The sequence below is a fragment of the Rhinopithecus bieti genome, unplaced genomic scaffold (assembly GCF_001698545.2).
Source record: "Rhinopithecus bieti isolate Rb0 unplaced genomic scaffold, ASM169854v2 scaffold_11161, whole genome shotgun sequence".
Classification (NCBI taxonomy): domain Eukaryota; kingdom Metazoa; phylum Chordata; class Mammalia; order Primates; family Cercopithecidae; genus Rhinopithecus; species Rhinopithecus bieti.
The window spans coordinates 1,545,350-1,559,597 of record NW_016806937.1 but is presented as its reverse complement, the minus strand read 5'-3'; the positions used below and the strand labels follow the sequence as shown (position 1 = coordinate 1,559,597).

Sequence of the window (14,248 nt, the reverse complement as noted above, 5' to 3'; positions counted from 1 at the left end):
GGGGTTTCACCGTGTTAGCCAGGATGGTCTCGATCTCCTGACCTCGTGATCTGCCCGTCTCGGCCTCCCAAAGTGCTGGGATTACAGGCTTGAGCCACCGCGCCTGGCCTATCCCATAATTTTAAGTACGTGCATGATATACAGCCCATATGCATGAACCTTAAGTAGCTGATAATCATGCAGGATTATGTGAAAGATACTTTTTCTCTAATGTGTATGCCCATCTCTGAAGTGCTTCCGCTTACTGGTTTGTTCTGGATCTTGCCTGCCATGGGGTCCTTGCTCACTCTTTTTTTTTTTTTTTGGTGGGCAGTGGGGGGCGAGTCTCCCTCTGTTGCCCAGGCCGGAGTGCAATGGCCAATCTCGGCTCACTGCAACCTCGCCTCCTGGGTTCAAGTCATTCTCTTGCCTCGGCCTCCCGAGTAGCTGGGATCATAGGTGGGCACCACCATGCCTGGCTAATTTTTTTTGTATCTTTAGTAGAGACAGGGTTTCATCATGTTGGCCAGTCTGGTCTCAAACTCCTGGCCTCAAGCGATCCACCTGCCTCGGCCTCCCAAAATGCTGGAATTACAGGTGTGAGCCACCATGCCCTGCCTCCTTGCTCACTGTTTCATCTCACTTTTGTTTTGGCTGCTGAACCTTTGCTTTTCATCTCACTTCTTGTTCACCCACCCCTTCACCTTGTTTCTGTTCTCTGCTTTTACTTACTCTGTCCTTTATCCAACTTTCAATTCCCTTTGCTATTCTCCTGCCTCATTTTCAAGGAGGCTCTACCATTTTACACGAGTGTTCTCTCCATTTCCCCACCAACCTTTGCTATTGCCTGTCCTTTTGATTACAGCTATCCGAGTGGGGGTGACGTGCCGTTCTTTGGCTTTGATTAGCATTTCCCTAATGACTAATGATGCTGCGTATCTTATCGTGTGTGTACTGGACATTTGTCATTTCCTTTGGAAAAATGTCTATTAAAGTCTTTTGCCCATTTTCCATTTTTTAGTTGTGTTGTTTGTCTTTTTTGTTGTTGACTTGTAACGGTTCTTCATGTATTTTGGTATTAGATCTCTATCAGATATATGATTTACACATAGTTTATTCTTTGGGTTGACTTTTCACTTTATTGATAACGCCTTTGGAGCACAAAACCTTTTCACTTTGATAATATCCAATTATCTATTGTTTCTTTGGTTACTTATGCTTTAGATATTATATCTAAGAAACAGTGCCCAACCCATGGCCATGAAGATTTGCTCCTATGTTTTCTTCTAAGAGTTTTATATTTTGATTCATTTTGAGTTACATTTGGTAAATGATGTGAGTTAGGGATCCAACTTTAGTCTTTTGCATGTGGCTATCCAGTTGTGTCAGCTTATTTATTGAAAAGACTATATTCTTTCCCCCATTGAATTATCTTGGCACTCTTATCAAAAATCAACCGCCCATAAATGTATTCATTTATTTCTGGACTCTCAATTTCTACACAATTTTTTTTTTTTTTTTAAGAGACAAGGAGCTTGCTTTGTTGCCCAGGCTTGCAGTGGTACAATCACAGCCTCAAACTTCTGGGCTCAAGCTATCCTCCCTTCTCAGCCTCCTTAGTAGCTGAAACTACAGACATGCAGCACTGTACCAGACTAATTTTGTTGTTTGTTTGTTTGTTTTTGGAGAGACAGGGGGTCCCTTTGTTGCCCAGGCTGGTCTCAAACTCCTGGACTCGAGCAATCCTCCCACCTCAGTCTCCCAAAGTGTTGGGATTACAGGTATGAGCCACCACACCCAGTCCACAATCTTGATTACAGTGCTTCATAGTAATTCCCTCCTCCTAGGTCTTCTTATTCTTTTTAATTTTCAAACAAAATCTTTCAAATATGCAGAAAAGTAAAACAAACCTTGGGATCCACAACCTAGATTTAACAGCAGTTAACATTTTACTGTCTTTTGGTTCACTAAGAAATAAAATATTTTAGATAGAGCCAGGCGTGGTTGCTCGTGCCTGTAATCCCAGCGCTTTGAGACGCCAAGCGGGGCAGATCGCTTCACCTCAGGAATTCAAGACCAGCTTGGGCAACATAGCGAGACCTCGTCTCTACAAAACAAAAAGAAGAAGAAGAAATAAAGTATTTTAGATACAACCAAAGCTATCTACCCTACCCCACCCCACCCATTTCCCCTCCCTCTCTCTTTTTGGGTAACCACAAAACCACCTAGGAAGTTACAGGGTCCTTCCCAAGGATGCCATTGTACTTTTATAGCCTTATAAATAAGATACAGCATTGTTCTGTGGGCCTTAGTATTTTACATAAGTAGCATCTTATAGGATGTAACCTTTTACAACCTGCTTGTTTTGTTCACGTTTATCTTTGTAAGCTTTTTCTCCATGTTGATCCACATGGACCTAGTCCATTCATTTTTACTTTGCAGCAAGTTCTATTTTGGTTTCATCTATTGTTTATTCCTGGATTCCCCTGGCAGTGAATATTTGGTTGTTTCCAGATTTTCACTATTACTGGTAGTTCTGTAATGAATGGACATTCCAATGTGTACCTTCTTGTTCCCTTCATCTTTTTGTTGATTTTTTGGCTCTAAACTTGGTTCTCCACTGAGGGATTGCTTCCCCTGCAGGCTTCTAAGAGGTGGCTATTATCTCCTCAATAGCCATTCTACTGTGGGGCTGAGGATAGACGAGGCATTGCCCCTTGCTCTTTATAGCTACTTCCAAACCACACATTTTTGCTCCCTAAAATCCCCAGCTTCTTTCCTTAGTTCAATTTTTTAAAAACATAGAGACAGGGTCTCACTATCTTTCTCAGGCTGGTCTTGAACTCCTGGCCTCAAGTGATCCTCCTGCCTCAGCCTCCCAAAGTGCTGGGATTACAGGTGTGAGTCACCTCACCCAGCCCCACAGCTTCTTTGAAATGCAAGTCACCACTTTACCATCCATTGCTCCCTCCGGTTGGTTGCAGCCACCTACACACCCCTGTCACTCCCCCTCCCTCCATGTCTGTTACAGCTTCCAGCGTATAGTCATTCTCTCCAATATGATTCTGACACAATCATGATTTCCTTTTGGGGGTGTGTGTGAAAATGTTTTAATTGCAGGATTCTTAGATATAGTGGTTAATCCATTTTTCACAATTCCTCACTAAATAAGAGTGCCTCATGCTGGAAACACACTCCCTCCCCTTACATTAAACTCAGATGATCACATCTCTTTAACACAAAGTTGTGTTAAAAGGTTCTCATCTTTGTTAAGCCAAGGACTGTGGTGCAAAAGGAATATTTCATTAACTGAAGTCACCACTATTTGCTAGAAACATCCATTACTTTAGAATACTTCAGCTATAAAATATATTAAATTTTTTTTTTTTTTTTTTTTTTTTTTTTTTTTTTTTGAGACAGAGTCTGGCTCTGTCGCCCCGGCTGGAGTGCAGTGGCGCGATCTCGGCTCACTGCAAGCTCCGCCTCCCGGGTTTATGCCATTCTCCTGCCTCAGCCTCCCGAGTAGCTGGGACTACAGGCGCCCGCCATCTCGCCCGGCTAATTTTTTGTATTTTTTAGTAGAGACGGGGTTTCACCGGGTTAGCCAGGATGGTCTCGACCTCCTGACCTCGTGATCCGCCCGTCTCGGCCTCCCAAAGTGCTGGGATTACAGGCTTGAGCCACCGCGCCCGGCCAAAATATATTAAATTTTCATATATCTTAACCATATACATGTGTAACTAACACTAAATGCAGTTCAGTCATTAGAAAGTAAGATTCTGGGTTGGGTGCACTGGCTCACGCCTGTAATCCCAGCACTTTGAAAGGCCGTAGCAGGAGGATCGCTTTAGGCCAGGAGTTTGAGACCTTAGCCTGGGCAATATAGCGAGATGCTATCTCTACAAAAGACTTTAAAAATTAGCTGGGCATGGTGGTACATGCCTGTAGTCCCAGCTGTTTGGGAGGCTGAGGTGGGAGGATTGCTTGAGCCCAGGAGATCAAGGCTGCAGTGAGCAGTGATCGCATCACTGCACTCCAGCCCAAGCAACAGAGCAAAACCCTATCTCAAAAAAGAAAAAGAAAAAGAAAAAAGACATTCTGGGAGCAGACTACAAATATACAATCTGGCTAAATTCCCCAGGTAAGGCCCTCTGCGTTACAAATAAATTGCTAATACCAAACTGAGAGCTTGGTGACCCACACAGTGTACAGCTAGGAAAGCAAACAAGGCACTCGTATCTCAGAGCCACATGGTTAATTTCAGTAACCAGCTTTTCTGTGCTACGGTCTCCTTTCCTCCAGTGAGCTTGTCCTCTACCTGCCTCAGCCCCTCACTACCAAGGTCATATCCTGGACTGTGTCATTACCAGTAATTGCACTTACATAATCTCAACATAAAACACCCCACTCTCCAACCACCACCGTCTGTCTGTCCAGCTCATTGCCTTGAGCATCCAACTCCAATAGTCCTTTAGACTCACCCAGCCTGATCCTGCCCTTTTCTCTTGCCTCTCTTTCACGTCCTTAATTGTCACCTTACTGAGCTCCCAACTTTCATGGTCTTTCATTACAGGCATTGTTTACCTGCACCTTTGGCTCTAACTTCAACTCTCATTCCCTGCTAACTCCTGGTAATAACCAGAACCCCAGAAAAACCTAACTCTCCACCAACCTCGCACCTTGCCCAGTGCAGCTGACATGACTGGAGAAAGCCACTCAGTCAATGCTAACGGTAAATCCAGAACCAGAAAACCCAACCTCCACCAACGTCTGCACCGCCCCAGTGCAGGCTGACATGGCTGGAGAAGCCACTCAGCATGCTAATGGTAAATCCAAGATCACTCACCTCAGTGCCACCCAAAAGTCCCGCTGCATTTCCCTGACTCATTTGCTCTCCCACTCTCTTTGACTATTTCGTACTTTCCTCTCTCCACTCAAACCTTCAAACTCCTCTTCACTTATCCGCACTTGAAACCTATGACCCTGAGTTCCATGTCCCCAAGAAAGGAGAAGTTATCAGAAGATCCCACCCACCTGCAACCGTCACATCTGCCCACTGCATTTTCCTTGTTCCTCACTCAAGGATAAGCTTGTCCAACCCAGGGCCTGTGGGTCGCATGAGACCCAGGACAGCTTTGAATGCGGCCCAACACAAATGCGTAAACTTTCTTAAAACATTAGGAGACTTTTGGGCGATTTTTTTTTTTTAGCTCATCAGCTATCGTTAGTGTTAGTGTATTTTATGTGTGGCCCAAGACAATGCTGCTTCTTGCAGTGTGGCCCAGGGAAGCCAAAAGCTTGAACACCCTTGAAGGACATCACTCCTCTATTCTCCTGTTTCTTTCCTGCATCGTCAATTTCCTCCTTCCTACTGTATCATTCTCTCTCTCTCTCTCTCTCTTTTTTTTCTTTGAGACAGAGTCTCGCTCTGTTGCCCAGGCTGGAATGCACTGGTGCAATCTCATCTTACTGCAACCTCTGCCTCCCGGGATCAAGCGATTCTCCTGCCTCAGCCTCCCGAGTACTTCGGATTACAGGTGCCCACCCACCACTTCTGGCTAATTTTTGTACTTTTTTTTTTAGAGACGGATTTCACCTTGTTGACCAGGCTGGCCTTGAGCTCCTGACCTCAAGCAATCTATCTGCCTCGGTGTCCCAAAGTGCTGGAATTACAGGTGTGAGCCACCGTGCCCAGTCCTACTGTATCATTCTCATTGGCATGGAACAAACCAGTAATTCTCCCATCTTAAGAAAATAGTGCGTTAGGAAAACAGATCTCACATCCCCTTCCAGGTGCTGGATCTTTACAGCAAAACTCAAAAGAACAGTCAGTACTTGCTATCATCAGTTCTCCTTTTCCTTGTCTCTTCATTCCAATTCTGATTGCAAATATTTCTTAGAAATTCCTTGGGATGGCAGAGTCACAAGAAGAAGATCGACTTCAAAGAGGGGAGAGATGAAACTCTGGAGCACACTTTATTTCTAAGGTTCTAATAGGGGATTAAGAAAATACTTATGGTTTATTTGGGATGGAGAAATTGTTGAACACGTGAAGAATATAAATGTCTTCCGTAGTTAAAAAAGGAACCACTGGAATCAGGTAAACTAGCATGTATTAGATAATGTAACGTCAGATGTCATAACAAACAAACCTCAAATTGTATAATGGCTCCGACACAGTAAGTTTATGTCTCACCACATAAAGTTCAAAACAGATGTTCCTGATGAATGAGCAGCTCTTCTCCAAGTGGCAGTTCAGGCACCCGGACTCCTCCCATTTGTGGTTCTGCTGTTGTTAACAGATCACTGTGTTCATCTGCATCAAGTCATAAAAGGGAAAATAGAAGCAGGCCTGGAGCATGGGAAACTTTTGGTCCAAGTCTGGAAGTTGGGTGCATCAGCTCTGATCACATTCTATTGGCCAGAATTCAGACACCTGGCCTCACCTCTTTGCAAGGAAGGCTGGGAAACAGAAGAGCTGAGTGCCCAAGAAGAGGAAATAGGTTTGGTAAAGAGTCAACCAGGCTCTGCAAATAATGGACGTTCTCCAAGGAGCAATGATTGGGCAAAGAGAAGATGATTTGCCCTCCAGGACTTTGTTCTGAATAAGCAGCTTGTCCTGGCCTGTATTCCCAGAGCAAGTCCCATCGTAAAACCACAGTTCCTCTTTCTTCAAGAAGAAAACCCTTAGAAAAGCAAACAATTCTACACATTCCATCTACCTTTTCTGCCATTTGATATGTTTTGTGGGCTTCCAATTGGCTTTTCGGTATTCTATAAAAATGAGAGTCATCTTGTAGCCTGTCTAAGAGGCTTGTAGCCTAAGTCTCAGAGATACGGGCTCTGCCACCAACTGGCAGTGAAGCTTGACTACCAGACCCCATGCCCTTGGGACTCAGGCTGTGACTCTGTGAAAAGGGAGTGGTCATGCCTGCCACTGCCAGGCTATTTGAGGATCAAAAACTTGCCAGTTTGCTCCAAATGATATTTACAACAGCCTTTGGTGGTTGAAAGCGTATAAACGTCCCTTGCACATTTCACAGATAGAACACCCGAGTTGGAAGGTGACATGCTTGACCCAGGGAAACTCCAACTCCCAGTCCCCAGACAAGAGGTAGTGGCTGAAACTGAGAGGAGGTGACAGCTTATAGGGAAGGAAGCAGAAAGGGGAAGCAGAAAAGCATGAGGAATGGTGTGAGGGGAAGAACGAAGAAAATGTATGGACATTTATCCCAGAGCCCAGGGTTCTTTCCACAGTGCCCCCGCCAACCCTCAGTTCCCTGCTATTTACTCACCCTATAACCTGGTAATCTAGACACAGATGGAGAATTATAGAGAAGAACAGAGGGGAACCAAGAGCATTTGGAATCTCAGGAGCCTTCAAACTGGACAATGAACAGTGTCATCTCTCTCTGTGGTGAGTGGCCACCTAACTAAGGAGTGGGTCCCCCAGAACCAACCATGTGGCACAAGGCCCCTCCTCTTGCCCTTCTTCTAGTGTGGGATCCTGGAAGTCACTGTCGCAGGAATGCTGTATCTGCATGGGCTTGGACTCCTCGTATGCAAAGAATTATTATTTTTTAAGTGGTAAAATGTTAACAGTTGGTGGATCAGGGTTATGGAAATACAGGATTTCTTTATTCTATTTTTGCAAATTTGCTGTAAGTTTGAAATTGCTTGAAAATAAAAAGTTTAAAAAAAGAAGAAGAAGAAGAAGAAGAAGTGCTGGGCATGGTGGCTCACACCTGTAATCCCAACACTTTGGGAGGCCAAGGCAGGCAGATCACAAAGGCAGGAGTCCAACACCAGCCTGGCCAATATAGTGAAACCCCATCTCTACTAAAAATACAAAAATTAGCCGGGCGTGGTGGCAGGCGCTTGTAGTGCCAGCTACTAAGGAGGCTGAAGAAGGAGAATTGCTTGAATTCGGGAGGTGGAGGTTGCAGTGAGCCGAGATCACGCAACTGCACTCCAGCCTGGACAACAGAGTGAGACTCCGTCTCAAAAAAAAGAAGAAGAAGAAGAAGAACCCAGAAACCCCCTCATGACCTCTTCCATCACAGTGGCTCCTAATACTTAGACTAGTTATTTCTGTTTGAATCATAGAAAAAGTGACTGCGTGCACTGGGTGCTCATGCCTCTAATCCCAGCACTTTGGGAAGCTGAGGTAGGAGGATTACCCGAGCCCAAGAGTTCGAGAACAGCCTAGGCAATGTAGTGAGGCCCCATCTCTACAAAAAAAAAAAAAAAAAAAAAAAAAGCCAGGCATGGTGGTACAAGCCTGTGGCCCTAGCTACTAGAGAGGCTGAGGTGTGAGGATCACTTGAGCCTGGGAGGCCAAGGCTGCAGTGAGCCAGAGGGTGACAGAGTGAAATGCTGTCTCAAAAAAAAAGAAAAAAAAAAAGAAAAAAACTGAATCATACACAAAGCATTCCTTTATGCCTGACTTCTTTTCTTTTTTTTGAGACAGCATCTCGCTCTGTCGCCCAGACTGGAGTGCAGTGGCACGATCACGGCTCACTCCAGCCTCAACCTCAGCTATCCTCCCACCTCAGCTCCCCTAGCAGCTAGGACTACAGGCATGAGCCACTGCACCTGGCCTGTGCTCGACTTCTTTCATTCAGCATTATGTTTAGGAGATTCAGCCATATCTTTGCTTGTCCTTTTACTTCATCCTCATTCCTCCACAGTATTCCATTGTAAGAATGTATCATATATGGGTGGGACTTCCAGAATGACTGAGTGGGGAAGCTCTGAAACACCCACCCCCACACACAAAGCCCTCATTCTTTTCTCATTAAGGTTCAAGACTTTTCAAAGTAAACACTTCTCAATTTCTTACATACTGTGTTAGTTTTTTCTTTTTTCTTTTCTTGAGACAGAATCTCGCTCTGTCACCCATTATTCTACCTACTACTTATAATTTTGATCAATCTCCAGTTTTCAAATGGTTATTTTTTCTCACAGTTTTGTTATAAGTTTTGTATTTTGTTGTAAATTTTGCTAAGTTTTGTATTTTTAGTAGAAATGGGGTTTTGCCATGTTGGCCAGGCTGGTCTCAAACACCTGACCTCAGGTAATCCACCTGCCTCAGCCTCCCACAGTGCTGGGATTAGAGAGGCATGAGCCACCGTGCCCTGCCAAGAGAAATTATTTTTAAGAGAACCAATAGAAATTCTGGATTTGAAAAGTATAGTAACTAAAATGAAAATTTCCCTGGAGGGACTTAAAAGCAAATTTGAGCTGACAAACTAAAGAATCGGCGATCTTGAGGATAGATCAGCAGAGGTTATACAAGCTGAATAATAGAGAGAAAAAAGACTGAAGAAAATGAACAGAGACTCAGAAGCCTGTGGCCCATCATCAAATGCACCAACATCCTGGTAACAGGACTCTGAGAAAGAGGGAAAAGATAGAGAAATTGGCAGAAAAAAATATTCAGAGAAAAAAATGGCTGAAAAATTCCAAAATTTGATGAAAACATTAATCTACACATCCTAGAATCTGAATGAGCCAGAAGTAGGATAGACTCAAAGAGATCCACACATGAGCACATTATAATTATACTGTTGAAAGGAAAAAAATAAAAATTTGAAAGCAGAAAAGAAAATCCATCATATAGATAGAAATGACAATAAGATTAAGACATGACTTTTGTTAAAAACAAAGGAGGAATACACAACAAACTAGGAATAGAAGGAAACTACCTGAACATAGTTATGTACAGATTTAAAAAAACCTGACAGTGAAAGACTGAAAGCTTGTTCTCTAAGACCAGGAACAAGTAAGGATGCCTGCTTTTACCACTTCTAATAACATAGTACTGGAATCCTAGCCCGAGCATTTAGGCAAGAAAGAGAAATAATTCATACTTTCATTCATACTGACAATGTAGAAGTACAATTACCTCTATTTGCAGATGACATGATCCTATATGTAGCAAACCCTAAAAATTACGTCCCTTAAAAAACTATTAGAACTGGCCGGGCACGGTGGCTCAAGCCTGTAATCCCAGCACTTTGGGAGGCCGAGACGGGCGGATCACGAGGTCAGGAGATCGAGACCATCCTGGCTAACATGGTGAAACCCTGTCGCTACTAAAAATACAAAAAAAAAAAAAAAAACTAGCCGGGCGAGGTGGCGGCGCCTGTAGTCCCAGCTACTCGGGAGGCTAAGGCAGGAGAATGGCGTGAACCCGGGAGGCGGAGCTTGCAGTGAGCTGAGATCTGGCCACTGCACTCCAGCCTGGGTGACAGAGCAAGGCTCCGTCTCAAAACAAACAAACAAACAAAAAAACAAAACAAAACAAAACTATTAGAACTAACAAACCATTCAGTAAAGTTGCAGGACACAAAATGGACACATAAAAGTCAATTGCAGCTGGGCACAGTGGCTTGTGCCTGTAATCCCAGCGCTTCGGGAGTTCAAGGCAGATGTATCACTTGAGCTCACAAGTTCAAGACCAGCCTGGGCAATATGGCAAAACCCTGTCCCTACAAAAAATACAAAAATTCACTGAGTGTGGTGGTGCACACTTGTGGTCCTAGCTACTTGGGATGGTGAGGCGAGAGGATGGTTTGAACCTGGGAGGCAGAGGTTGCAGGGAGCTGAGATCACACCACTGTGCTCCAGCCTGGGTGACAGAGCCAGATCTTGTCAAAAAAAAAAAAAAAAAAAAAATCAATTGCATCTCCACACACTAACAATTAACAATCTGAAAATAAAACTAAGAAAATAATTCCATTTACAATAGCATCAAAAAGAATAAAATATGTAGGAATAAACCTAACCTAACCAACAAGATAAAAGGCTTATATGTTGAAAACTACAAATGTTTCTGAAAGAAATAAAGACACAAATAAACGGAAAGACATCCTATGTTCATGGATCAAAAGATTTAATATTGTTAAGATGTCAATAGTAACCAAAGCAATCTACAAATTTAAACCAATCCCTATCAAAATCCCAACATCATTTTTTAAAAAAATTCTAAAATTTATATGGAAACTCAAGAGAACCCAAATTGCCAAACTAATATTGAAAGAGAAAAACAAAGTTGGAAACCTCACACTTTCTGACTTAAAAACATACTACAGGCTAGACAGTGTGGCTCATGTTTATAACCCCAGCACTTTGAGAGGTCAAAGTAGGAGAAATGCTTGAGGCCCGGAGTTTGAGGCCAGCCTGGGCAACAAAGTGAGACCTCATCTCTACAAATAATAATAATAATAAAATAAAAGTAAATAATAAAAAACATACTGCAAAGCAACAGTAATCAAAGCAGTGTGGTACCAGTATAAAGACAGACATATAAATGACTGGTACAAAATACAGAGCCCAGAAATAAACTCTTGTTCATATGGTCAAATGAGCTTTGACAGGAGTGCGAAGACTACACAATGAAGAAAGGACAGTCTCTTCAACAAATGGTATGGGAGAACTGAATATCCACATACAGAAGAATAAAGTTAGATCCTTACTTTATATGCCATATACAAAAATTAACTCAAAATGGATCCAGAAGCCTAAATGTAAAAAATAAACTATAAAACTTTTAGGAGAAAACATACAAGAAAGCTTCATGACATCAGACTTGGCAAGGATTTTCTGGTTATCATACCAAAAGCACAGATAACAAAAGTAAAAATGGATAAATTAAACTACATCAAAATCTAAAACTTCTGTGCATCAAATGACACAATCAACAGAGTGAAAAGACAACCTACAGAACGAGAGACTATACTACTATACTTGCAACTACATATCCAGGGTTAATATTCAAAATATATGAGGAACTTGGCCGGGTGCAGTGACTCACGCCTGTAATCCCAGCACTTTGGGAAGCCAAGGCAGGTGGTTCACTTGAAATCAGGAGTTCGAGACCAGCCTAACCAACATGGTGAAACCCCATCTCTACTAAAAATACAAAAAATTAGCCAGGTGTGGTTGTGTGCACTGTAATACCAGCTACTTGGTAGGCTGAGGCAGGAGAATTGCTTAAATCCAGGAGGCAGAGGCAGCAGTGAGCTGAGATCACACCACTGCACTCCAGCCTGGGTGACAAAGTGAGACTCTGTCTCAAAATAAATAAATAAATAAATAAATAATATATATATATATATATGAGGAATTCCTGCAACACAATAAGAAAAGACACCCAATTTTAAATGAGCAAAGGACTTGAATAGGTATTTCTCCTAGAAAGATATACAAATGGCCAAGGTGAAAAAGCGTTTAACATCATTAATCATTAGGAAACTGCAAATCAAGACAAATATCAATCCACACCCATTAGGATGACTGAAAATAAAAAAAGACAGAAAATAACAAGTGATGGCAAGGATGTGGAGGAATTGGAACTCTTGTTCACTGTTGGTGGGAATATAAAATAGTATAGCCACTATGGAAAACAGTATGGTGGTTCCCGAAAAAATTAAAAGTAGAATTACTGGCCGGGTGCGGTGGCTCATGTCTGTAATCCCAGCACTTTGGGAAGCCGAGGCGGGTGGATCACGAGGTCAGGAGATCGAGACCATCCTGGCTAACACGGTGAAACCCTGTCTCTACTAAAAATACAAAAAATTAGCCGGGCGTGGTGGCGGGCGCCTGTAGTCCCAGCTACTCAGGAGGCTGAGGCAGGAGAAAGGCATGAACCCAGTGGGCGGAGCTTGCAGTGAGCCGAGATCGCGCCACTGTACTCCAGCCTGGGCGACAGAGCGAGACCTCGTCTCAAAAAAAAAAAAAAAAAAAAGTAGAATTACTATGTGATCCAGACATTCCTTTTTTGGGTGTGTATCTAAAAGAACTGAAAGCAGGATCATGAACAGATATCTGCACATTCGTGTTCACTGTGGCATTTTTCATAACAGTCAAGAGGTGTAAGCAGCCCAAGTGTCCATCAAGAGATGAATGCACAAACCAGATGTGGCATATACACAAATTGAATATTATTCATTAAAAAGGAAGGAAATTCTGACACATACTACAACATGGATGACTTTGAGAATATTATGCCAAGTAAAATAAGCCAGTCTCAAAAGGCAAATACTGTGTAATTTCCCTCATGTGACGTAACTAGAGTAGTCAAATTCACAGAGACGGAAAGTACAATGGTGGTTGCCAAAGGCTGTGGGGGATGAGGGAATGGGGAGCTGTTTAATGGGCATAGAGCTCCATTTTGCAAAATGAAGATGTTCTAGACACTGCTCACACATCAATGCAAGTGTAGCTAACACTAAGAGATCGAGCTGACTGGTATCTCTTCCGATGAAGATACTAATCCTATCAGATCAAGGCCCCATCCTTATGACCTATTTAACCTTAAATACAGCCATACTGGGGCTTCAACATATGGATTTTTGGAGACACAAACATTCAGTTTGTAACAAGCTCTGGGAAGGTGGAATGTGATTGCCAGAGTTTCCATGTTATATCATTTTATTTTTTTCTTTTATTTCCGTGGGACCCTGCTTGATAACATGTTATATCATTTTAAATTCCCAGTTTTTAATTTAAAAATTTTGGAGACATGTCAAAAAATGGGAAAGTACGACCTATACATTAGGTGAGGGAGAGTAGTCAATAGAAGCTGTCTCCTGAGGAAGCCCAAACACTGAACTGTGAGATGACAACTTTAAGTCAACTGCTATAAATATGTTCAATGAACACAAATAAACCATGTTTAAAGAATTAAAGTATACAAACAATGTCTCACCCATAGAGAATACCAATAAAGAGACAGAAATTGTAAAATAAGGAACAAACAGAAATTCTGGAGTTGAAAAATATAATAACTGAAATGAAAAAATTCACTGGAAGGGCTCCAAAGCAGCCTTGAGCTGGCAGAAGGAATAATTTGTGAACTTGAAGATAGGTTAATTAAGATTATCCAGTCTTGGCCAGGCGCAGTGGCTCACGCCTATAATCCTAGCACTTTGGGAGGCTAAGGTGGGCAGATCACCTGAGGTCAGGAGTTTGAGACTAGTCTGGCCAATGTGGTGAAACCCTGTTTCTACTAAAAACACAAAAAATAGCCGGGCGTGTGGTGGTGTATGCCTGTAATCCCAGCTACTCGGAGGCTGAAGTGGGAGAATCGCTTGAACACCAGAGGCAGAAGTTGCAGTGAGCCGAGATTGTCCAGGCTGGGCAACACAGCGAGAGTCTGTCAAAAAAGAAAGAAAAGCAAGCAAGCAAGCAAGCAAGCAAGAGAGAGAGAGAGGAAGGAAGGAAGGAAGGAAGGAAGGAAGGAAGGAAGGAAGGAAGGAAGGAA

General features: G+C 42.7%; 1 protein-coding gene across 1 annotated transcript in view; it reads right to left on the bottom strand.

Moving 5' to 3' along the window:
- The window catches only part of CCL22 (C-C motif chemokine ligand 22), a 22,478-nt gene extending 20,530 nt beyond the window's left edge, over nt 1-1,948 (bottom strand). Inside the window, exon 1 of the mRNA XM_017878965.1 lies at nt 1,890-1,948. The gene's annotated coding sequence lies outside the window, so the exon portion shown is untranslated. The remainder of the gene's footprint in view (nt 1-1,889) is intronic.
- Between the last annotated feature and the right edge of the window lie 12,300 nt (nt 1,949-14,248).